General features: G+C 49.6%; 1 long non-coding RNA gene across 2 annotated transcripts; it reads right to left on the minus strand.

Moving 5' to 3' along the window:
• Positions 1 to 4,017: 4,017 nt before the first annotated feature.
• LOC120234104 lies at positions 4,018 to 8,973 on the minus strand. 2 transcript variants are annotated; one of them, XR_005528989.1, is made up of 5 exons: positions 8,786 to 8,973; positions 5,947 to 6,045; positions 5,376 to 5,575; positions 4,662 to 4,878; positions 4,018 to 4,157 (listed from the first exon to the last, which is right to left on the minus strand). It is a non-coding gene; the product is annotated as an uncharacterized LOC120234104 (long non-coding RNA). The 2 variants fall into 2 exon arrangements; XR_005528988.1 differs by lacking the exon at positions 8,786 to 8,973 and adding an exon at positions 6,435 to 8,230.
• Positions 8,974 to 26,297: the final 17,324 nt, after the last annotated feature.

The raw sequence follows: 26,297 nt of genomic DNA on the forward strand, positions 1-26,297 counted from the left end.
TCCATCTTGCCAGAGCTGGGCTCCTAGGACTAGATGGCGGACGCCTCTGCAAGTTCAGATGAGTCTTTTTGTGGTCAGGTGGGCATCACTCAAGGAGAGATGTATGGTCTATCTGCCCAATGAGGTGTGAGCCTCACATTATGAGCCTTTCTCTCACTTAAGAGCCACCTGGCACACCTAGTTGGCAGTCTGACACTTGGACCACTTCATGATGCAGAGCAGGGATCAACAAATGACACCCCTCAAGCTAAATCTGGTCCCCAACCTGTTTTTGTAACTAAAGTTTTATTGGAACATAGCTGTGCCCATTCATTTATCGTACAAGGTCTATGTCTGCTTTTGAACTGTAGTGATGAAATTGAGTAATTACAACAGAGACCGTGAGGCTTGCAAAGACTAAAATATTTTCTGTCTGGACCTTTACAGAAGCACCAGATTAAAGAATAATCTGGTTGAGCTAAACCCTGAGCTCATCCCATCTTCCTGCTCTCCTTCAGCCCCAACATTGGGTTGATGGCCAAGACCAGATTAATTTGCCCCACTATATCATACATTCTCCACTCATCTCTTCCTCAAATGCCACTGCCTTAGCTTAACTCTGGCCCCACCCCTCTTGACTATCACACACCAGTGCCACCACTAGCCTGTAACGTGTCTGGGCAAATTAGATAAAGATGTCTTCTCTGGGTAGCTTCAGCTCCATGACACACATGGTGAGTGAGAGGAGTGCTTCTATGCAGGGAAAATCCACCTAATCCTACTGAGTATAACCAATCGATTATTATTATACTTACTGGTTATATCTATTGATTATACATTCTCCTGATCTCCCTATCCAGGTAGGCCTTCACTCTAGAGCTAATCTTTCTAACAAGCTGTGTTCCTCCCCGGATCAGCCCCTCCATAGCACCCCTCCTCCCCCATTCTCATGACAGAGCCCATGCACATGACATTCAAGGCCTATCATGGTCTGGTCTTTGTCAGTCTCCCAGCCCCATCCATGTCTCACCACCTGCTCGGCCTCCTTCACACCCGAGCCCTGTCATACAACTTGGAGTACCCTTGACTTAGACCTCCATGCTGTTCATACTCAGGGACTGACACAATCGTGTCCTTCATGAAATACTCTGTTCTTCCTTTTATCCATCTGAAAAATTCCTAGTCTTCCTTCAGGCCCACCGCAAGCATCTCAAACGTCTTCATGCACCATGTCTCACAATGTATGCACAGATCAGAAAATCAGGGTAGTGGACCTTGACCAGTTTGAAAGATGCTCTAGACTAGAAAACAAGAGTGCACCATCCTTTGTCAGGGGCCGTCATAGTGTAGGATGAACCACACAGTCTCTGGGGCCACACTGCCTGGGGTCAGTCTGGCTCTACGGTTTATTAGCGATGACTTGGGATGAGATTTGATCACTGTGCCTCAGTTTCCTCATCTGGAAAACAATGATAATGATAGCACTTCCTTTGGGGCTTGTCATGAAAATAAAATGAATATATTAATATAGCCGTGTAAATTGTATATATAGCTTAGAAAGATGCCCAGCAACAGGGCAAGTGCTGTAAGCAGTTTTGATCTGGTGCGTGCATGCTTGCGTTAGTGTGTGTGTGTGTGTGTGTGTGTGTGTGTGTGACTGTGGTTTTTGATGAGTGTTAACCGAAAGCTGCCTCTTAGGCTGGAATCTATTCTGATCCTTATTAAAGCAACCATTTGATTATATTAGGATTTTTAACTTTTTTTTTTAACGTTTATTTATATATTTGGAGAGAAAAAGAGAGAGAGAGAGAGGGCACAAGCGGGGAGGGGCAGAGAGAGAGAGGGAGAGAGAGAATCCCAGGCAGGCTCCATGCTGTCAGCGCAGAGCCTGAAGCGGGGCCCGAACTCATGAACTGTGAGATCATGACCTGAGCCAAAATCAAGAGTCAGACATTTAACTGACTGAGCCACCCAGACGCCCCATATATTACGATCTTTAAAAATTGTTTTACTTTTCTCTCTCCATTACTAGACAGTGAACTCCTGGAGGGTAGCAAGTAGGTTCTGTTATTTGCATTCCAAGCATCCAGCACTGTGCTTGGTTGATTTTTGTAATAAATGAGAAAACAAGGCCTAGATCCTGAAGCTGAACCACCACGGGGTCTCCTTCCTACAGCTGCAGGGGCCAGAATCCTCCTGCCCCTCCCCCCTCCCCCCACCTTCTCCTGTGAGAAACACGCCAGGCTTGTACGGGATTTGGGTGACTTTCTCAGGCTATCTGTTCTCCACGAGATGAGGATACGTGACCACATCTCACTGTCAGCGAGAGGGAGGAGGGCATAAGGGACCCTTGAGCGAGAAATGGAGCTTCCAAACTGATTCCGAGGAAAATGGAAACTCCAGCTGACCTAAGAGATTTCTATAATGAGAGGAAACCAATTTAAATGCAAATAGCCCAAAGCATAGATGGGGAAAGGCGTTGCACTGCAGAGAACGGCTGGGAAAACAAATATAGCCCTCATCACGAGGCCAGTTCACTGCTGGACGGGAGGGCTGCTTTAGCCAGTTAGGATTAAAGTCTAAACTAGTGACAAAGAGTCACATGCGTTGCTGGCATCCCTCCCTGATGCTTCATGGTGGTGCCAACTGAGAAATGGGCATTCCAAAGGGAGCCAGTCCTCAGCCACTACCACTTGGGGAGCCCCTCACCCGCCCCCCCCATAGATATCCATTGTTCTGCAGGACATAAAGAACAAAAGATGTCCCAGAGACAGGCACTGCCCCTGAGGTGCTCCCAGCCCAGGGGAAAGGTTAGAACCTGAAGTCATTCCAGCACCACCATAGGTACTAACATTGTATTGAGCATTTACTATGTACCACCCCCCCCCAGGCTAAATATTTTACATGATCGTAATTCATCAGATTCTTACAGTGACCCTGTGAAGTGGCACCTATTATTATTCCCATTTGACAGACAAGGAAACTGAGGTTCCAGGAGGTAATGAACATGTTCCTGTTTGTCAGAATGCAGACCCAAACAGAAGGGCTCCAGGGCTCTGGCCCCTACACATCCTGATGTGCGTGGATGCAGCGGTGACCCAGCCAGGCTGCCCTGGGACACAGTTTACCACTGGCTTTCACCCGAGCTGTAAAATCACCCTGTTCAGGAGTCAAAGTATGGATTACCCTGCCACTCACTGTGTGAGCTTGGAGGACACATTCCCTCTCTGGGCCTCATTTACCTAAATAAAAGGAGGGGGGTGAGCTAAAATGTTTTTAGGCCATAAAATTATATTATTCTAGGACCCTAGCTGCCCTCAAGAATAGCCATTGCCCGGTTGATAAAAATACCTCCTCTGTCTTCCTTTAGGCACCCCCGTCCCCGGTCCCCGTTGCCACCTTCTACCCTTGCTGGCCCATAGCAGTTGCAAGGGACCCCTTTAATTTCCTTCTTTGGTTTCATAATTTAAGGACAGCACCATCTGCTACATTAAATCCACGTTCCCTGCTAGCCTCCTTCTCAACACAAGAGATGGATAAAGGCTTCATCCGGTTTGTTTCATGGATGGAGCAAGAACCGGCGAAACCAAATGGGGATAGCTTTGGACCTGCAAGCTGTATTAATCCCCTGCCCTCTGGTAGCGCCCCGGAGCCCATTCTGTCGTCCTCACCGCCTACCGCAGCCAGACCCTGGTGGTGATGGTGATCGTGATGCAACATGACCTTTGCCAAGGTTCTTCAGAATCAGGCATTTTCTTAAGTGGTTTTGTGTGTGTGTGTGTGTGTGTGTGTGTGTACTTATTTATCTCATCCCCGTTACATCTCTGCAAAGAAGGGGCTAAAAATAACAGCCCCACTTTACAGATGCAGAAATGGAGGTCCAGAAGGCTTAAGAAATTTGCCCAAGGCCGTGCAGCCCACACACAGCAGACGCTGAATTGAACTGGCTGGGGGAACTGGTTACCGACACACGAAGAAGGCCAGCCTGAGAGGATCCAAGCTCCCAGCTCAGTGTTCTGACCTCTGACAGGTGAGGTGTCCAGGGCACTCTCCTTTATTAAGCCTGTATGTGACACATTTGTACCGAGCAGCCCATAGTGTGCCAGGCGCGGCTCTCCGTGCCGGGCAGCCAGCAGAGAACATGGCCCGCAGGGGTCCTCTCTCGCAGGGCTGAACATCTAGTAGAAGCACAAACAAACACAGTTGTTGAAGGTGGTGGTAAAATGCCACAAAGAAAATACAATAGTGGGCATGAGAGGAAGAAACGGGTGATGATCAGGGATGGCCTCTGAGTGGAGGTGTGGGCGTTCAGTCGTGCTTTGGGTTTCTCAGCCTTAGCACCATGGCCGTGTGGCCCTCATAAGGGTTATGGAGCCTATCCTGTGCGTGGGAGGCTGTTTAGCAGCATCTCCAGGTCCACCCACGAAATGCCAGTAGTAGCCACTCTCTAGTGGGATGCTGCGAAATGTCCCTGAAGGGCAAACCCACCCCTGGTTGAGAATCACTGAGTCATGAGCTCAGCAAGGCAATGGCATTGGGCGGAAGGAATAGCAAAAAGGCAGGCGGCGTGTTTGAGAAACAGGAAGGAGCTGGGTTTGTCTGGAGTGGCGTGAGGCCAGGGCAAGGAGGGCCGGATCCTCACGGCTCGTTAAAACTGTCTAGAGAGCACTCAGCACACTTACAGAGTTTTCGGTCTGTAGGAGGGCTGTACTAGCCGTGCCCGAGGGCACGGCGCATGCTCCAAGGTGACCACAGTCAGGGCGGCTGGACAACACACTTGGGTCCGGAAAGGCAGCTGCCAGCACCAGGCTGCCCACGGTAACAGAATATTCCGGTCAGAAGGCAAGCAGCGAGGTTCTTCAAAGGCGATGACCACGGTGTGGGGGTTCCGGGCCACTTCTGGAGGAGCAGTAGGGACAACTGAGGCCTTCTGCCATCTCAGCATCCCAGCCCTTCCATCTCGCAGCAGCCACCATCCTGCCCCAGTGCCCCACAGCACACAATTTTCGTGGAATTTCTAATCTTGGGACCCCACCCCCAGGGGGCTGGCATGAGACCCAAGCTTGGCTATCAGATTCTTTCTTCCTGGAATTAGAATACTGGGCAGAGAAACCCTAGGGCAGAGGATGGCTGGAGTCCATTTTTCTAAAGAAAATGGAACAAGGCACGTTCCTTTGTTCTGGCATTATTTTCTACTCTCTCAACAACCTAAGACACGATTGTTTCTCTCCCTTCCAAGGGCTGGGTTTCTCAGCTTTTCCTTCTTACGCCCTTTCAATATATATCCATTTAGTTCGCCGCAGTGGGTTTCCGATGCTTGAAACCCCAATTAAAATAGAAACAGTGCCATGTGGACAGGGAAAAGGGAGTGTTGATTTCTGATTCACTGCACTCACCGCTTTATATTAAATAAGCTGTATGTCCCTCTCTCTCCTAGCAACCAGGAGCCTCTCCAGGGTCGAGAGAAGAGGCGGCTTTTCCTCATGGAAAAAGCTCGGGGCTGGCTTCTCCTTTGCACTTGCCAGGGTTTGTAACTATTCACTTCTTTGTGCGATCATTTGCTTCATGCCATCCTCCCCCCACCATGCTGGAAGCCCTGTGAAGATAGAGTATATGGGACCTACCCTCGTAAGGTGGCCAACCTTCCTGATTTGCCTTTGTCGTTGGGTGGGAAGGGTTCCTGGGACATGGACCTACTTCCAGGGCTCAAACCAGAAAAATCCCCAGAAACTCAAGATGGTGCCCCCCCCACCCCCCGCACCAGGGCCTGGCATATAAGAAGCCCAAGAGCATCATTTTCCCTGACACTCAAGAAATGCATGTCGAAAAGAACTGTAGATTTAGCCCAGCAGAAGGCATGTTCTTCCATTCAGCATTTCTTCACGCCTACTGTGTGCCCCGTAACTAGCTTGTCAGAAGCAAGGGGTTCAGGGAGGGGTGTCCTGGAAGCCAGGACTGGAAACGTACACTGGACTCGACTGGAGAGGGTCTTGAATGTTGGGTTCAGAAATCTGGATACTGTGCAGGTGCAGCAGATCCCGGCTGATTTGGAGGCAGGGAGGAGACCTGAAAACAGGAATGATTTAGGGGTGATGCTTCAGCGGCTCCCCCCAACACCCTCACCTCCCTCTCTGGGAAAGGAGACATCTGCAGGTCTGCTGAACAGGAGGGACGGAGCCCAAAGTCGGGGAGCTGTTTGCTCGTTTCTTCCCGGGGTCTAGGCTCGGCAGAGCGGGGTTTTGGCTACCTCCTTTCTCAGCTCCAGCACACAGCCATCTGCTCGACTCAACAAGCAGCAAATCCACCCCCAGGAAACGTGAATTTATTTGTGGGCATGTGATGAATCCCCCAGCTCCGCTCCTAGTGGAGATCTAGGGTCCCAAACCACGCTGCGAGGCTGGGTGGATGCCGCCCCATTGGCAGGTGAGAAAACATCGATGCGCAGCTGCGTGCACCTTCAGATAAGGCCGCACAGGCTCTTAGGGCCTGGACATCCTCTGAGAAGGGCGTTTCTCCAGTCCAGCTCCCTCCATTCAAAGAGGGGAAAGAAAGTTCCTAAAATGTAGTAAGTGAGATGCAGAGGGTAGGCGGCCCTCTCCTTAGCTTTTCTCAATAAAGAACTGAATCACGTCAAAGGGGGCCCCTTGTTCCTGGCAGACAAGAGAAAGTTCTGGAAGGTGAACAAACAAGGAAAGAAAAACATGAAATCCCGAGGTTAGAGAATTTTTCTCTCTGAATTCTCTTTCCATCCTTTTTATCACACCTCGAAGGCAATCTCACTTCGGCACTAACAGGTCTTTAACACCCTTCTGAAACTTTAACGCTTCTCCCTTTTAAATGGAAATCAAACAGGCCTTGAGCCCAGAGTCCTCAATGGGCCACCCTGACCCCCCCCCCCCAGAATTCAATAATATTGCTTTATTTCCACGGTATTTCTTTTTATGGATAGCTCCTTTTAGTGGCAGGTGGTATTGGCTTTCCATTTATGGTAATGAATACATTTCCCTTTGGAACAAGCGTATTTAAGTTTGGAATGTGAGACACGTTAACGAAAAATAATGAGGGAAAGGCTAGACCGCAGCAGCCTGCGGCTGCGGCACAATTACCCTTGGTCCCCCCACGACTGAAGTTTGAGAACCGCGGTGGAGGTCAGAGGTGCGGCAACTCCAGGACCACTCACCAAAGCCAACGTCAAGCCCGACACGTAACAGGTGGCTCCTGACTGAATCAGAAACAGAGACATTGGGAAAGGCATTGGGCATTGGAGATTCCTCACATGACCTTGGACAGACAGAAGCCAGAGGTCAAAGGGAAGAGATCTATTGTTCCATGTGACAGAGGCCCCTCCTGGTGGGGAAGGGCGTCTCCTTTCTGAACAAGAAGATGTGCAGCGAATTTATGCGTGTTTCCTGTGAAAAACTACAGATGTGGCAATAATGGCAGGGCTCGTGGGAGAAGGGCAGGAGCCAGAAGCCGCTGTGGATTGGGACCCGGTGCTAAGCTCTCCATATGCTTCTGAAAGCTGCTCGGGTGCTTTCACCAGGCCTGCGATGCTCATACTAACAGCCGACATTGGAGGAGCACCTCCGGGTGCCAAGACCTCTTCAGGGCACTTTATCCGTTCGTTTCATCCTCACCACATCCTTGGGAGTCAGTAGCATCACCCCCACTTGATCGATGAGAAAACTGAGGTCGTAAGAGACCGGGTAGTTCTACAAGGTCACAGCTAGAAAAAGGTAGAAGCAGCTTCGAGCCCAGGCAGCCTGGCTCCAAGCATGCCCCTCACTCTTATTCTTCACGGGGGTGAGGGACCATAAACCTGATCTCCATTTTACAGAGGAGGGCTCGGGCTTGCCAGGGAGCATAATTAACCTCAGATCACACAGCTACTGAGTTGTAAAGTCAGCTGAACCACCGCCCAAGAGCGGTGTTTTCCCGAAAGCCAGTTATTTCGTTCATTCAACAAATGCTTACGGAGCACCTGTCAGTAGGGAAGGCGTCTTGTCTTGCACACGTGCTCTTGGGGGCTGAGTCCATCCCTGCTCTCCCTCAAGCAGGGAAGTCATCCTATGGACTTCTCCCTGGGGCTTCTGGATTTCCAGCTGAATCTAAACCAGACCAGCCCACAGGCCCGGCTCTCTGCAAAATCAGGAAGCCTGGGCAAGGCCCACCGAACTTCTATTCTGGCCTCAGTTATACCGTCTTCGGCCAGAGCCTCTTCACCCCTCCCAGCCTCAGCTCCCTCACCTACAAAATGGAGCTAATTAAAATGATCGGATTCAACTCGCAGGGTTATTGGGAAAATCCAACGAGACCGTGGAGGCAAAGGACTTTTCACGCCGAAACTCCGCGTTAGTGGTCACCATCGGTTCTCATTGCTCTCTGGCGAGTTATTTAAAAATAGAAATCATTGTGTTTTTTCTAATTATGAGAGTTTGGGAATTACAGAACAGCACACAGAAATAAGCGAGAATTGTTTGTCCCCCCACTGCCCATTGGGGATCTCTATTAACCCCCTGGTGTATTTCATTCTGGTTCATAAATATAAAATAAATGTAAGCGTAATCATTGCCTGACTTAAAATCTAGAAGCCTCCCACCGAAGGTGGGGTAAGGTCCAAACTCCTTATAAACACCTCACCTTGGCTTTTATCCCTGCATTTTCTGGCCTGCGCCAGCCTCTCTCCCACCTCTTCCCTTGCACTCATGCCCTATGTCTCTTTCCTTTCTCCCCCCTTAAATTGCAGTTGCATCAGGCCTCGGCGCTTTTGTCCCTCTGTCTGAAATGCTCTTCCCTCGATACTCACGAATGGATGTTTTTCAACATACAAGTCACGATAGGAATGTGCCCCTCCTCGTCACTCACTCCAAATCAGCCCATCTTATATCCTCTTCATGGTGCCGCACACTCCTGGAAATCGTCTCGTTTGTTCCTTGGCTTCCCCCAAGGAAGCCGCTGGATTTGTTCCCTTCTGTGTCCCCGGTGCCCAGAATATTGCCCCGTACACAGTACATTAAAGATTATAAGCGAATGGATTAGGTTAATATACTTCCAAGCTACATCATACTAGATCAATGTTTCGCCATTTGATTTTTTTCACTTGCTACAATGTGACAGCAACGACTTTAATGGTGGTGTCGTTGTATGGATGTATAGCTTTTAACCAAGCCCCTGTTATTGATCAGCCGGGGCATCTCTCGTTGGTGCATTTGTATGTAATATTACAGCAGCCGTTCTTGTACACACATAAGGAGGCTTTGCACCCCTTCCTGATCGTTTCCCTAGGATTAATTCCTGCTGGTGAAAAACCATGGGATCAAAGCATGCATGGTTTTAATCCTCTGGATATGTACGGCCAGATGGACTTGAAGAAAAGTTGTACTGTCTCTGAATTTGCTTTAATGACCCCTAGTGTGCGGCCTCCTTAGGAGAATCCTCTGAAGCAAAAAGAATATCATTATCTCCTTATCCGGGAGACTTAAGGTTGAGGCCATTGGGCAAGACAGGTCATGCCCACTTAATCGGCAGAAGCCTTTCTCTCTGACAATCGGTAGGTACCTCTTGGAGCACTGCTGACCAGGCCCAACGTGTGATGGGTAGGGATCCTCTAAGGTGGTGATGTGCCAAGGCTAAAAATCACATAGCTCGACCAAGGAATTTATCATTCTGGAAAATAAGTGACAGCCTAACTGGGCCAGATTTTGCCAGCTGGATATTGCTTCTTTCGCTCTCCAAAACACACCCGGGATTGGCCAGCTGGCCTCTTGCTGAACCTTGCCCATACCTGGTCATGTCGTCTGTGCCTCTGCTCACCTGCCTTCTCAGCGACTTGCTCCATCTCCTGTCCCAAGGTCTAGTGCTATTCCTCGCCCCACTCCTGCCATCGAGGAAGCCTCTATGGGATCCCCTTCCAGCCCAGCACTGCTGTAACTCTGATGACCAACCTCTCCTTTAGCATTTAGTCGTCTCACTGCCTTGTGTGGTTTATACATCTTTGTGCCTAAATAAGTTTCAGTCTCCAAATGAGAGCTTTTCTTCCTCTGGGACCTTGTCCACAGTAGTGTCAGAATCTTTGTTAGAATCAGACCTGGGATGGAGCCTGGACTCTACCCCACCTTCCCCCCATGCAATAGTACCTACCTGCTCTGTGCATTTAATCTTTCAGAACCTCGGTTTCCCCGTCCATAAAACCGAGACTGGAAGAGTACTAACCCGAAAGAGATGTTCTGGGAATTCAGTACATAGAAAGCCTTTAGTTTAGTGCCTGGTACAGAGCAATGGCTACAAACAACAGAAAAATGGGAGTATTTATCTTCGTTTTGTTCTTCAGTACCTCTGCACAGGCTGGGCCGGTAACATGCACGATAAAGGAAATATTTGTGGAATGGAATGAACGGACGTCATGCAGGCATTCATTGTGTGTGTGTGTTTAGCCTCAGTAACCAGCACCCAGGGAAATCAGAACCACTCACCTCACGATCTAGGGGTTGGAGGAGAAAGCAGTCTCCACCGCTTGCTAAAACGTCACTCAGACGTAGGTTCAGAGCTCTCTTAAGAGTGGAGATACCTTATCTGATTTCATCCCCACACCAACCTGACATGAAGATATTTTTATGTCTCTCTGATAATAACACCTACCATCTGTTGACCGCCTAGTGTGTGTATCTGAAAATGTGATTTCATTGAAACCCTCAACTACCTCAATGAGATAAGGATTATTATTACTGAGGAGGAAACAGGGTCAGAAAGTTTAAGTAAATTGCCCAAGGGCTGACGGGTAGTCAGAGGAGAGGGAAGGCCAGGATTTGAAAAACAAACAAACAAAACTAGACAAACCCAGAAACTTCCCTTTGACCACCTGATTTTATTGACATTTTCCATTCAGTCGGCACTTAATAGGAACTGAATTGCCAATACATGGTGATCCAGGACCTCTTACCAGCTGCTGCAGAAGGAGCAGTTTCTATTTCCGGTGCCCACCTCAATTTCCATCTCCAGGGAGATTGCTCCCCACCCCCTGCTCTGTCGTGATGTTCTTGTTTTTCTCCGGGCCCCTATGACTCAGCATACAGCTCCAGATGGCTTCCTGCCTTTCCAGTCTTGTTGGCTCGGGTCCTAGAGCCCCGGTACAGTAAACGAAAACCGAAAACATGTTGCAACTAAGAGTGGAAGCCCTCCCTCCTCTGCCCGCTAATATGAAAACTGGGGTCTGCTACTCATGGCAGCCCCTCTCTCCATGGCTTCACATTGACACAGTCCCTCCTTCCTAGCCCTGAGAACCTCACACTCCACCCCACTACATCCTTGATACCTTGAAGATGCCACCCAGGGCTGTAGCAAGGAGAATCAAAAGGGAAGGGTTCAGTTCTGTCATCTCCTTGGTCTGCGGACCTTAGGCAATTTACTTTTTGAGTATCCGTGATCAGACGGAGGCACTGATATCACCTCTCTCTGAGGATTCTAGTTAGGATTGCAGATAAAATACAGAATGTCCGATGCTATAGACTGCTTGCATCCCAGCAAGGTTCATGTGCTAAATCCCAACACCCAATGTGATGGCCGTAGGAGGTGGGGCCTTTAGGAGGTCTTTAGTCCTGATGACTGCAGAGAGTCCTCTCACCCCTTCCTCCATGTGAGGGAGGACACAGAGAAAAGACAGCCGCTGTCTGTGAACCAGAAAGAGGGTTCCCACCAGACACCAGATCTGCCGGTGCCTTGATCTTGGACTTCTCAATCTATAGAACTAGGAGAAATAAATGTGTGTTTAAGCCATCTAGTCTATGAGAATTTGTTCTAGCAGCCCAAATGCACTAAACTAAATTTAACACCCAGCTAAATTTGAATTTCAGATAAACGATTTTTTGCTTAATGTAATTGTGTCCCAAATACTGCATTCCAATTTAACTGGATGTCCCGTAACTTCGATTGCTAAATCTACAACTCTATGTCGAGTATAGAGAGATAACAAATGTGAAGGTGCTTTATCACACGTCAAGAGCTGTACACTTAACAATATCTTTACCATGAGACATATGCATATCTACCCATGAGCCACCAGCTCTGCCTGGAGCAGAGAACAGACAGTTTTACGGTCAGGTGATGGAAAATGTGTACCATCTCAACCTGTGGACTGAATGCCTGGGTCTTGTTTGTCAATGGATTGATCTTTGGACATTTCACCTCTGGGGCTTCAAATCCTTCCACCTTTAATTCTCCTAAGTGCTGGAATGAAAAACATGGAAGCAACAGGTAGCCAGGACTTTGCCTATTGCTGATTGGCTGACACATGTCTAGAGCAAATCTTCTTTTGACTACATAGTTGAAGAAAAAGAAAACAGCATGACTTATAAGTGAATTATGTAATGAAGGATGTATTTGGCTCCAAGCTGTTTGCAGAGCACTGATGAACATAGAAAAACAAAAGGAAACAACTAGCTTACTGTATATAGACCACTTGTTTATTTGGGGTTTTGGGTGTCCCTCCTACCAGAGTTCTGTGAAGGGAGGGATTCTTGTATGTTTTGTCCCCCAGTAATATTTAGTGCTGAGCCCAGGAAAGGTGGAGTATTTGATGACCTGAAACCATTAAAGAAAAATAAATACACTCAAAATCTATTGGAAAAGAACTTTTTAAAAAAATTATTTTAGAGAGAGAGGGAGAGAGAGAGAGCACAAGTGTGGAGGAGAGGCAGAGGGGCAGAAAGAGAATTTTTTTATTTGAGAGAGAGAGAAAGAATACAAGTGTGGGGGAGAGGAAGAGGGGCAGAGAGAAAATCTTAAGCTGGCTCCACACTCAGCACAGACCCTGACATGGGACTCGATACCTTGACCCTGGGATCATGAACTTGGCCCCAAGTGGTTTAGAAAGGTTTTATCACCTTGCAACAGAATTTCCCCGAATCAGTGACCAACTCAAGTGTCTAGTGACTAGGACCCAAGCGCTAGGTTATTTGGCCTGCATTTCCCCAAGCTCCCCAAAGATCTGCTGCCATATTTTTGTTTTTTAATGGGTTTGTCACCGGCCACCAAGACACTAATGAATGCCCAGCACCCAGTGAGCATTTGGATACCATGACTGGCTGGCTGCAGCAATAAAGGAAGGGCAGGCTGACTTTAGGAACTTCTTAGTATGCAGAAGGCCCTGCAAGCCATCTTGAGATTTACTTTAGAAGCAACTCTCCCATGTTGGAGCCTGACATTGTTGGTGACTTGCGACTCACTCACTCACAGTTCTTACAGGTGCGTTTGGGTTCCCCTCGCCTCAGTGCAACCCTTCATTCAATTCTACATTAACTTCGCCGTTTCGGCATTCTCCTCCATAGTGTCTCAATTGCCCCCACTTATCCATTCCTATCACCTGCCCTAATCCAGGCTTACCTATTTCTCCCTGACCTAAAGGGTTTTTCAGGACTTTATCCTGAAGTCCCTCTTCCTACGGCCCCAGAGCGATCCCTTTATAAACCGAATACTAGCTTCAGCCAGCTTGTCCCACATCTCCCATTCAGTGAAATTTTGGAAGCCTGACACTCATCCTAAAATGTTTCCACGCTTCTTTATGGGAGGTGGGGGTAGATGGGAGTTATACTCTTCATTTCCATTTCTTGCTCTGAATGCCTGTTTCCACTGGAATGAGTCCAGCATAGGTATGAATACCTTGCAGCACACACACACAATCACACACACCCACTGGTGGGTACGATATCACATCAACCCAGATGTGCCTCTGGTCCTTTTCCCTATTTTCCACCCCAGAAAACTTATACCAGTCCTCTTTGTGAGCATCAGACTCCCCAGAATTTTTTTTGGGGGGGGGTAATTCATATGTCAGCAAGGCAACAACTTAAGTTATTTTAATTATGTACTTTTAAATAAACACGAAATGCATAAATTCCTTCTCATTAAAGATTTTAAAAAGTTAAAGCATCAGAGATAATGTTATGAAGGTAGGAAAGGAAGATGGACAAACATGGTTTCTTGACATCAGCACCAAGGTGCCATCCAGCCCTGAACAGCTTACCTTTTGGACTTCCTGTTGCAACTTACAAATTAACTCCTATATGTTTGGCTACTGTGAGTCATGCACACAGCTGAACACAATCCTATCTGACACACTCCCCATCTGGCACTGAGCTTGTCCTTTCTCATCACCATCTGACCCCTTGCCCATTTTAACTTTTCTACCTAGTACTTCATCACTAGCTGAAAAGATATTCTTAATGGCTCTTTAGTCTCCTGATTCCTGTTTTCCCAGGAGAATGTAGGCTCCGCATGGGGAAGGAGTTGGTCTTGGTCTCCTGATATCCCTCGGGGCTAACGCAATTTTTGACACATAATACATGCTCAGTAAACATTTATCAATAAAAGGGTGAGTGCACATTTGATCACGTCCTTCCCCATCTGGAGGATAAAACCCAAACTGCTCAGGTGGGCAATCAAGGCCATTTCTCATCCTGGGCCTTGTCCCAGACCAGTTTATGCTGTTGTCTATGTGTGCACTCTCCGTGCACCTATCTCATGTACACACATATGTACTTGAGCGCCAGTTGTGGGCTGGACACCCTTCTTGGTACAGGAGAAAACTCAGTGACCCACACAGACAGAGTGCCTGTAGAGCTCAGCAAGAAGGACAGACGTTGGCCAAGTAGCTACAGTGTGGTCCGTCTTAAGAAAAGTGAATACGGAGAGTCGTGAGAGTTCCTCAGTCTTGGGTAGCAAACTCCTATTAATCCTTTAAGGCCCAGCTCCAACGTCACTTTCTCTAGGAAGCCTTCTCCAGGTCCCTGGGCTGGAGCAAATGCTCCTGATGCTCCCACAGACTCTTGCTGGATAAACCAAGCCACAGAACTCAGCCCACTCTACTGTCTTTGCCATCTCCTTGTGAGGCTGCTTATAAACCAGCTTGTGAGCCTGTGGAGCCCAAAGCCCTGCCTTGCTGATCTCTGTATCCCCACAGTCCAGGGTGCTGGGCTCAGCATGCAAGTGGTTTTAGAGTTCAGCAACTGACCCGTCCCTCCCTCGGCCTGCCCCCTTCTGCCCAGCCCTCATTCCTGTGCTCAAGTCTCAGGCTGCCTTGGTCTCCCCATTCCACACTTAGCAACCCAGGTCTTGCTTCGTCTTGCTCTGAATCAAACCTTCACCTCCCCAGGGAAGCTTCAGCGAGGGGCAGCACCAACTTCCTCTCGGGCTGTCGGAGCAAAGCTCAGCTAAACGGCCAGGGGAAGACATTCAAGCACTACAGGTCAATTTTTGGCTTTCATTCTCCTTTATTCCTCAGGTGAGCCACCTCGCCTTCCTTGTTTCGCATTGTCCCCCAGCTGCACTCCGTTCCCAGAACCCAGTAGGTCTCTCTTGCCTCCGCATCTCTGCACATGCTCTTCCGCCCTGCCAGAAATGCCGTTGCCCTACCATCCTTCCTGATAGAAGCCCCTACACCCTCGGAAGCCCAGCTTGCGTTAGCCCTTCGGTACGGCTTTTCTCATGTCCCCTCCTCCCTCCCCAAGCAAAATGAATTGTTCTAATGGTGCTCCATTCTTCCTTGGCGGTAGCCTCGTCCCGCAACATTTTGCTGGTTTGTCCGTGGTCCACTTACTCTCACGCAGTGAGCTTTCCACCATCCAGATCAGAGGCAAGTCTGCGCCCAATCTCTGTGCTTCCAGGGCTCAGCCTAGGGTCTGAGCTGCAAAACCAAATAAGTGATGGTTGCTTCGGGTGGCTGGGCTCTTGGTCAGCAGGTGAGCAGACGGGCTACCTCTTCTGGGTAACAGCAACTTGACTTGTCTCTGGAGGGTCATCTTACCCTGTCCATCTGTCTAGTTTGGATGGAACTGACCACGACCCAGGGCCAAGCCTATGACCCATAGCCACCCAATCAGATGGCACAGCTCCTGACCACAGTCACTGTACAGTGATGGGCATGTGAGCCCAGCCCAGCCAATGAGAGCATGGCAGCAAAATTAGAGAGGAGTCTGGAAATTAGGGGAAAGGACAATGAAGACAGAAGAAAAATGATGGATCAAAACTAGAGTTAGTGGCCCTAAAAAGGATCCATGAAGTACAAGATATTTAAGAGTTTGGCCATACTCATGGTCTGTGCTTCTGAACACAAAAGCATTCCCACCGAAAAATGTGCTGCAGAGAAACAAGACCCACCTAGAATCAAATGAAGCAGGATGAGGTTGTGGTCAAAGAGCCTGCGCTTTGGAGTCAGATCATCTGGGTTTGAATCTCCTCTGGGCTGCATACTGTGTATGAGCCCCTCATCTCTGGGCCCCTCAGTCTCTATCAGTAAGACACGAATATCGATTTTCAGGCTCACTGTAGTAAACTTGAACTGCATGCAAGTAGTAACAGGCATTCAACTATTGTTACTCTGTTGTAATCATCAGTTGGCAGTCTGGTACAACAGCCCAGGGTGGAGATGTCAAGGCCAATAGCAAGGCTTAAATTAGGGCACAGGGAGTGAGAACAGAGAGGGAAGATGGATGGAATAAATATTATCCAGGTGGTGTTACTCAGAAGTCTTTTGTTTGCAAATGACAGAAACCCAACTTTAAAACATGTTTAAGTAGAGAGGAAAGTATTAGTGCATGTAGCTGCAAAGTGAGAGGTCCATTTTGAGTTTCAGAAATTGCTGGAAGGCTGGGTCCCCTCCTTGTATGTATTCTTGGTCCCGCTTTTCCCTGGGCTGGATTCGTTCTCAGGCAACCGCAGTGTACATGGAGGCTCCATTTGCTCCAGGCTGACATATTTACATAGCTGGCAATCCTTGTAGAAAAAGAGAGAGCCTTTTTTCCAATGTCCAACTGCTGAAAGTCTTGGAACTGAGTCTCATTTGCTATGCTTCCATCGTGTTCCCATCCTGGAGCTAATCACAGGAATGAGCGGATGGTCTGGTTGGACAGGCCTGGGCCGTGTGGCCGTCCTTTGTGTCTGGAGTTGGAGGTGGGGGGCAGGGAAAGAGAGTCCAACTTCACCTGGGCTGAGACTGGGGAAGAGAATTTTCTCTCTAAGGAAGACTGGTGTGCTACCACCCAAAGAAAGGAGAGTATCCTGGGAAAAACAATAACGGCTGTGCCCTACTGAAGGGGATTAATGGCGCCCAAGGAAGCGTTGGATGTGGAAGGCCAGGGAGTCAACAGAAGCAGGGCTACCTGGGCAGTTTCGCACTTGTGGCCTCTGACTTTGGTCCCCAGCGGGCCTCAGGAGCATGACTCAGCAGTGAAGCTGCCACACGTGGGGTTTTGCAACCGACCTTTCCCCTCCACCCCAGTCCTGCATTGGTGTGTCCCTGGGGTTGGGCACAGCTCCTGCCTGGAAATGTCCTTGCTGGGCCTCCTCCAGTCCCCGGGAGACGGAGCGTCTCTGATTTCCTCAGTCCGGCTCTCCCATTTCACCCTTGCTCCTCACCCCAGGGCAAAGTCTGGCACTTGCCGAGAAAAAGGTCAAATGCCACCTTTCTCTAGGTTGGGCGTCCCATAGCCAGTGCTGATGTGACTTCCGGGCCCTCAGCCAAGCAAGGAAAAGACTGGGGCTGCTTTACACTGGTCTGAGCCCCCAGAGATGAGCAAGGTCTACGCGCTTCTCAACCTCTAGCATGGGAAAATAGGGATAATAATAGCTGTCCCTATAAGTCCTCCTCGGACAAGTGAAGAGCAAATAAGGTCATGCTGAGGGCACACGCTTTGAGAAAAGGGGCTCTCACCCTCCACTGACCTTTCCTGAGCACTTACTGCGTCTCAGGCTCGCCGTGCACACTGGAACAGAGAGGGGAACGGAATCCAGTCCCTACCCCCAAGCTGCTTGTAAGTTACTATTGGGGGCAGACAGGTAGCAATAAGCCCAGTGTACAGAGTCCTTTTACGAAGAAAGCATGGGGCTTGGGGAGAACAGAAGAGGCATAGAGGGTAGTCTGGGGGCAGCTGGGAGAGACCAGGGGACAGGGACCTAGCTGGCTTCCGATGGGCAAAGAGCCAGCTCGGTCATGAAAGCAGGGAAAGGGCATCCTGGGGGACTCATGTGCAAGACTGAAAGGTTGCTTTGGAAGCTCAAGGGGCGCCCAGGGCACAGGGAGGGGTCATGGGAAGAGATGAGCCCACAGTCGCAGATGGGACCGGTGTCCAGAAAGAAGTTCTAAATGGGGGAGTGTCCAGGTCTGAAAGAAGCCTCGAGTTCAGGTCACTTCATAGGAAATAATTAAACGGAAGCTCTGGCAGAGTGAAGGTCTCACTTCAGGAGTGAAGATATGGGCTCCCTGGGAAAGATATAGAGAAGCCCAACTTCCCAGGAAACCTCATTCCAACCTCTTGTATCTGATGGTGCACCCGGATGTACTTTTTATTTCCTGCATTGTCACTGCCACCGTCCCGAACGCTCCTTTCTGAGAAGTCATGGCACAGTGGGGGTTTGGACTGTAGCAGTAGCCAGGCAGGGAGGCACACGGCCCCTGCAAGCCCCAGCTGCCCGGTGATACCACCAGGCCTACACCTGTAGGCACAACAGGGGCCTTCCAGGAGGGCCAGAAACATTTCCCCCTGTTCCCTTCTTCTGTCATTTCAAAATTAACTTGTTCTTCTTTCGGGAAAGGTGAGCGGCCTTTAGTCCTCTGTTCCTGGCAGTGTGGCCTTGGCCAAAGCCTCGTGAGCCTGAGTTTTCTCAGCTGAAAATAAGATGGGAGCGTGGCCCGCAGGCCAGCGCACGAAGCACCTGTGTGAGGACAAGCTGCCATGCTCGCTCCCTTCTCCCGACTCCCTCCTCCAGGGAGACGGGGCTCTTCTCACCCCCAGGACCGTGCTGGGGGCAGCACAGGGCAGCACAGCCTTCTCTGGACAGCAGAATCATGCCAGATAGTTACAAACCAGAGTCTAAGTCTTTCAAAAGTTATAAATCAAGCTAATAAACTATTAAATAAAACCTGTTTTATTGCCTGAGAGGACAGAGCTTCCTAATGACCTGGAATTTGGCCCAACCTTGGAGCTCCATACCAGCACCTGCCAGGTGCTGTCCTCATTCTCTGTTTTCCTGCACTGTAAGGGGCCTCTGGGCAGAGAGCCCACACATCCCCCCCCACCCACCAGCAAACAGCACCCGCTGGCTGCGCCTTCCACCCGAGTGAAAATGAGATGGGATGAAGGCCTGGGAAGTGGGTTCAGACATTTCACAAGGAAGCCCAGGATCTTGGGAGCCTGGAGCATCCTCTAGAGGGGAGGTGCATGGGCTCCAACTCTACACATCCCTTTGTCCCTTGAAATTCCTTACTTGGGCAGGGAAGAGGGCCAGAGTGGGGTCCTCTGAAGCTCAGGGCCCAGGACTAGAGCCCCACTTGCTGTGGTCAGAGGATACAGGACAGGGGGTCAGGAAGTTCTTATTGGTTGTTCTGTTTTTTTCAAATGAGATCTTCTTTTTTTTTTTTAATTTTTTAAATGTTTTATTTATTTCTAGGAGAGAGAGAGAGACAGCGTGAGCAGGGGAGGGTCAGAGAGAGAGGGAGTCACAGACTCTGAAACAGGCTCCAGGCTCTGAGCCGGCAGTCAGCGCAGAGCCCGACGCGGGGCTCGAACCCACGAACCGCGAGATCATGACCTAAGCGAAAGTCGGACGCTTAACCGACTAAGCCACCCAGGTGCCCCTCAAATGAGATCTTCTTAAGTCAGCCCTGGTACCTCTCTGCACCTCAGTCTCCCCAAGTGCAAAATGATAGAGTCAATCTATTTAGTCTCTGAGTTTCCCTCTGGCTCTGACTCAGCGCCCTTCCTCAGGCCAGTGGGTACCAGTCATCAGGCTCTCTAGGCTTTCCTGCCTGGGGCCAGCACCTCTAGGTCCACAATTACCCTTGGAATTGAGCTCCCTGACTTCCCTAAAGAGCAGGCCCAGAACCAAGAAGCAAGAGAACTAACAAAAACCTTCAATTTATTTCATTTGTGACCTGGGATCATAAAAGTAGTCAAATCTTGAGCAGGCTTGCCAAGACAGGCTTCTAGGTTAACTAGGCAGGTGCCCCTTCTTTACGCCTGTTTACAGCCCTGTTGGTTTCTCCAAGCCGGTCTGTAATCAGGATCTTTATAGAAAATAAGTGAATTAGGCAAATTGAGAGGACAGAAATTGAGTTTTGGAGCTTGGGGACAGCCCTGGTGAGAACAGATAAGGCAGAGGAGTAGAGAGGGGAGGGGTGGGGAGGGGAGGGCATGGGGGAGGGGACAAAGAGGAAGAAGGGAATAATTTATTACCATTTAGTGAGTTTCACCAGCAGCCATGACCTGTGCCAAAACTTTAACATATATTTTCTCAATGATTTAAGGATTTCATAGACCAATAAAATCCCCTCCTTTCCAGTGCCCAATTTTGGGAGCTGAAAATGAGTTTCTCACCTTTTTTCCCCCCAAAAAAGGCATTTAAAAACAAATATCCATTCATTTGTTTATTCATTTGGCAAATATTTATTGAGAGCCTGGTATGTGCCAGGCATTATTTCAGATCTTGAGACCCAGCTGTGAACAAGATACACAAATATCCCTACTGTCACGGGGAAAGTCAGACAATGCACCAGAACAGGAAATAAATACTAGGTCCGATGGTGGCAAGTGCTATGAAGGAAAAACAGGTTGGGGAAGGGAACAGGGTGTGTGGGGGTGGTGGGGGGCGTGGAGGATGGGTGATATTTTAATTAGAGTAGTCAGGGAAGGTGTCCTTGAGAAAGACACACCTGAGCAGAGTCCTGAAGCTGGTGAGGGGGTTAGTCTTGGGTAAGTGGGTGGTTAAGTATTCTAGGCAGAGGGAACTGCAAACACAAAAACCCATTGCCTTTTCACTTACAAAATAAAAATACAGTAAGGATAAAGGCCAATCCTTCCTCAGGGAGGACAATTGGTAACCTATTATAGTGATACACACACACACACACATATGTATGCATATATATATATGCTGTACATATATATACCGTATCCATATCTATCTATCTATCTATCTATCTATCAATCATGATATAGGTATAGACATACGTATTCATATACATGTATTCTTTCTCATTATCTTTCTTACTATGCCATAAAAAGGTAAGAACATGTTTCGAGTCAGTATTTGCCTGCAGGATAACCTGTGGCAATTGATTGTTCCTGCATTTACAGGTGGGAAATCTCAGGCTTAGTGAGGGAGCGGCCTTGCCTAGGGTCACAACAACTGAAACCTACAAGGTCAGCATCTGAACCCAGATCCAGGTCCGGTGCCCTTAACCATAAGCTGCCCTGGCCTGCTTGGCAGCCACACCCGTGACCCCAGTCCCAGGGCTCCACAAGTGCTGAGTGAAAGAACAGCTTGGCCATCTGGTTAAACCTGATTTGTCCCTCCCTCTCCGTCTTCCCCAGGAGGCCAGGGTCGGTGTGCACAGCCCTGGCGGGACTGAGTTGGCAGGACTGAGGATGGGTGGGCGGGGCCGCAGACTTTGCTCCTTTCTGGGGATCAGTGGGCAGCTCCCTGGCACTGGGCCCTCCCGGGCCTTTGTGTTGACGTCTGCCCCATCGGGAAGCCGAGCTGTGCTGGCTGAGGACGGCCTGGGAGACAACATTGCTTCAAACCAGCGCCACGGGAGTATTTCAGGCACCTGCTATGTGCCGGGCTCTGTGCTGGGAACTTTGTAGGTCACTGTGCTGAAATGAACCCTGTCAACCACCATGAAGGATGGGCAAGAGGGCCGTTCATTTGTTCATTCAGTCATTCACACCTTCATTCCACCAGAATTTACTGAACACCTTATCTTTTCAGGGAAAGTGGTCCGAGTCTCTGAGATGTGCCAGGCATCGGGCCAGGTGCTTGTGTTCTTACGTAAAGAGGTATTAAATTAGCAGATGATATGGGGATGGGTTCTTTGGGGTAGATGGAGGGATTTGTTCAGCTTACAGGAGAACTGGAGAAGTTTTGAAAGGAAGTGAGATCTGGGCTGGGCCCTACAAAGCACCAGGGGCCTCAGAAAGTTCAGGATGGGGAAAGGGCATGGGGAGGGGGGTGGGGACAGCCGGCACAAAGGCTGGGCAGCCAGATAAAAAAGGGTGTGCTTGGGAGCCAAGGGCTCCAGAACAGGATTTCCCTGAAGGACTGTGGAAAGAGAGGTGGTTAGTCAGAGAGGAGGCTGAGAAAGGAGCTTCCCCAACCAAAGTCTGACTAGCCTTGGGCCACTCACCTACCTCTCTGACTCTGTTTGCCACCCTAGCAGTCTGATTCCATGATCCTCACCCCACCTGTCTTATAGGAAGGTTGAAGGTCAAAGAGACCAGAGATTGGGCTACACAGAGAGGGTTTGCTTGCTTCCTTTCGTTTAGGAGCGTTCCTTTATGCTCCCGTGACCTTCTGTTGAGCGCCTGTCCACATGGGCACATCGGAAGATGCTGGGTTGCAATGGTCTCCTCAGGGTTCGCCTGCAGCCCTAGCCCATCAGGCCCCTGAGGTGCCCCTGGAAGTCAGGGGTGCGACCTGCTCATGTGCATCCCCGGGGGCCCAGCTTGCACACGGCCTTTTCATGAGGTCTCTGGTTTGAGCACAAGCTGTGGGGGCAGCCTCACCCCAGTCTGCTTCCCCCAGTCAGGTGCAGATTGCCGTATGACCTCCCCCCACCCCTCCCCCAGCAAATCAGTTCCGTCTCTGAGCCTCGGCTTCCTCATTGGCGAAATGGGAGGAGTAAGAGAGTCATTGGGAGACTCCGTAAGCAATGGTCAGCAGGGACCTTCAGCCTGGCCTACCCCAGTGAGTCCTCCGTGATGAGCTGCTGTCACTGGTGCCAGGTGAGGCCCCTACTGCCTGGCTCCAGCACCTGGGGACCAGCAAGGCTGCTGCTGGTCCAACCACAGAATTCTAAAGGACAGGAGGAGCCCCCGCTGACAGTCACACCCATCATCCGTTGCTGGTTCACTCACTCGTGCTTTCAACGAATGTTAACTGAGCGCCACCCAGCACAACACTGGGTGCTTTGCTGATGCAAAATGTTTCAGGCAAAGTTTCTAGACCTCAAGAGAGAATGGATAAGGGAGTGAAAATTAGCGAGCAGTATATAACTTTTGCACTCCACGGATGGGGCAGGAAGTGGTCTATTGACTTCAGAGAGAGAAAAAGACCCAGAAATTGGGAGGTAGGGGTGTGGAAGGGTACACATTCGAGAAGACTGCCCAGAGGCAGTGGCCTGCAGCAGGAACTCAGGTGAGCAGGGAGGGGAACATTCCAGGCAAAGGGAGCTGCTCACTGAGCAAAGGTGCAGAGGAAAGAATACGTTTGGCAGCCAGACCTGTTTCGCTGGATGCAGTGGGTAGAATCTGGTTGTGTAGGTGGCTGGGGTTGGGCAACAGAAGGCTAGGACACTAAGCACTTCCTGCAGTATGGGATTCCACGCTGGTGACAGGACGAAGCTGTGACACCGTTCAACTCACAGGCTCTGAGGAAGAGCCTGGCAGATGGCCTGGCGGGAGGATCCGCAGTGGGCTCCCCTCCAGGCCTGCCGGGCTGCCTGTGCCATTGGATAGAACCCAGGGCGGGAAGAGGACAGTTTTCCGGAATAGCCTGTGCCCCCACTTCCCTGGGTGACTTCAGGTGGGTGACTGTTTCTTAGAGCCTTGCTTTCCAAATATGCAGAACTGGAGTGACTGGGCCAGATCATCTCTATTGTCTTTTTAGCCCAGTTTCTTGGCAATCACCCTCCCCTGCAGCCTGCCACATGGGTGGCTTAGGTGCCCACATTTAAGCCACATGACCTTTCTGGCCAAACTAATCAGACCAGATTCTAGAAGATTCCTGACCCCATAGGGACAAACTCCATAGCAATCAGAGTAATCCTTTGGAGAACTTAGACCAGGAGATCCAGGCCCTGGACCAAGTCGATGGTGTTAGTCCCTAGCTGCGGTGTTTATAGGAAAAATGACTAATATTTGTTGGACATTTATTCTCCTGTGCATTTCATTTCCTTCTCACATCTGCCCTGCGGAATAGACTCTATTGGTATCCCCATTTTACAGATGAGGAAGCTGAGTTTCAGTGAGACACCCTATTTGTCAGATCACAGCATGCTGCTGGTGGAGATATATCCCAATTTTCTGAGAAAAAAAATTAGAAAACAATTTCCCATCATACACAGGTTGAATATGGCCATAATATGTTCAGAGAAGAAACCATATCCTTTTGTTCATGCAAATGCAATACACTGTATGCTGGAATTCCAGTAGGAAATTCCAAATAAGTTCTACCAATTCTGAAACAGTGTTTCTTGGAACTGAAATAAAAGATAAGAATTTAAGAACTGACTGGAACATGGGTTTTGTATACTGAGCAGTCCCCTCCATTGAGATCATGTGAGTGTATATTTGCCATTAAGCCTACCCATTATTTTAAGTCTTCATTATGGCCTCTAATCAATAATATGGATACATCGGATATATTTAGTGGGGGGCAGGACGGAGGGAGAAAGAGGGATGTGGATGGAGAATGTGTCCACAATATTACTCGGTTGGCGAATACAGTAACAAAGTTCCACAAATAGGATGTGACTTGGGCCTTTATCATTTCACACTCTTGCCTCCCCAGGAGTGGGTAGAGAGCTGGATCAGAGCTTGAAGCAGAAAGGGAAAACTTATAGATGATGCAGGTCTGCATGGGGCATGGAGCATGTGACCAGAGAGAAGCAGGAGCCTGTAAGACTGTTCTGTGTCTTGATGACCAGTTCCCCTTTATGTGGACTATTCTGATTAAAAATCTTCCTAGCAACCAGACAGTTCTTGATGAAGACCTCAGTATTCTGATCAATAGCACCTCATGTCCTATGAATAAATGGCACAAGGATATATGAAGCCCACTCCATAAAGGAAACTGCAATAAATGTTACATTCTTTTTTTTTTTTTAAATGTTTTATTTCTAGGAGAGAGAGAGAGAGACATCGTGAGCTGGGGAGGGTCAGAGAGAGAGGGAGATACAGAATCCGAAACAGGCTCCAGGCTCTGAGTTGGCAGTCAGCACAGAGCCCGACGCGGGGCTCGAACCCACGAACCGCGAGATCATGACCTAAGCGAAAGTCGGACGCTTAACCGACTAAGCCACCCGGGCGCCCCAATAAATGTTACATTCTTTTGTTCCCTCCAGGTCTAACTGCGTCTTCTCTAGGGTAGCCCACAATCGGGGAGTCTTCAGCCCAACCTTCCAGCCACGGCTACTGCTGGCATCCTCCTCATCCCCCTGCATGGTCCCCAGAAGGTTGGCGTCACTGTCACTACTATGCCAAGGTCCAGCCTCCGTCAATTCAGTGTGCCACGGGGCCACCTTTACTGACATTGCCAGCTTTACCCCTACCCGTCCCCTCTTCTCACTGTGCTCAGAGGAACCCGCTCTATCTCTCTTCCCCACAGCATCAAAACCTCAAGTTCAGGTGTTGAACTTACAAACCCAGGGAGGCAGCTTGTCAGTGTTTTGCAGCGTGGGCTACCTGTTTGTGCTGGAGGAAGGTGGAGTTAGTAGAGGAGCCCAGAATAGCAAGTGACACCCCAATCCGTTGTCCTGATGTTCTGCTAAGGAGAGTTCCTAAGGGTCGTGGCACCCACTGCTTCTGGTGCCCTCCCTTCTCCAGAAGGACCCAGTGGCCACCATATTTAGACTGTCCACTGACGTCCATGTGGGTTTCTGGAATTCCTGCCTATAGCACAGAACGCACAGGCTCTGACTGGCGAGAGGTGGAGAGGCGGCCAATGAGGCCCAGAACCCCCTGCCCACCTCCTCAAGAAGGAAGCGCTTTGGCAGGTGTGGTTAGCATGAGGGTCCAGGTGGTCGCCTCCTTAGATGCACTTCCCAGAGACACCCTTCCCAGCCCAGCCCACTGCCATTCTTCCCTGGAGTAGGCGTGCAGAAGTCACTCTGTTTATGCTCAGCCTCGACCTTCTCATGTTCTCGTTGAAAACCCCCAGCATTGGGATAAACCCCACACTCCTCGCTGTGGCTTTCAAGGCCCTGTACGCTCCTCGCTTGCTTTTCCAGCCTCAGTCCCCGGCCTCGCCCTGCTCACGTTCACTGTGCTTAGGAATCACAAACATACTTGCCCTGTCTCCCTTGCCTTTGGTTGCCTGTGCTCTCTGCCTGCGACGGTCTCCCCAGCAGCCTCACGGGCTGGCTCTGGAGCTGCCCTTCGGTGTCAGGGAGTGCAGGGAACAGTGGCCCTGAAGTGTCTAGGCCTAGGTCCTAACGCCAGCTCCTCCTTTCATTCCCTGAGCCTCAAGTGCCTCATCTCTAAACTGGGCATCATTAAACCAACTTCACAGGGCTGAGGTGCTGATTCAGGGAGGACATGGAAATAAGGCACAGG

This window comes from Hyaena hyaena, unplaced genomic scaffold, assembly GCF_003009895.1.
Source record: "Hyaena hyaena isolate Hyena2069 unplaced genomic scaffold, ASM300989v1 scaffold_102, whole genome shotgun sequence".
Classification (NCBI taxonomy): domain Eukaryota; kingdom Metazoa; phylum Chordata; class Mammalia; order Carnivora; family Hyaenidae; genus Hyaena; species Hyaena hyaena.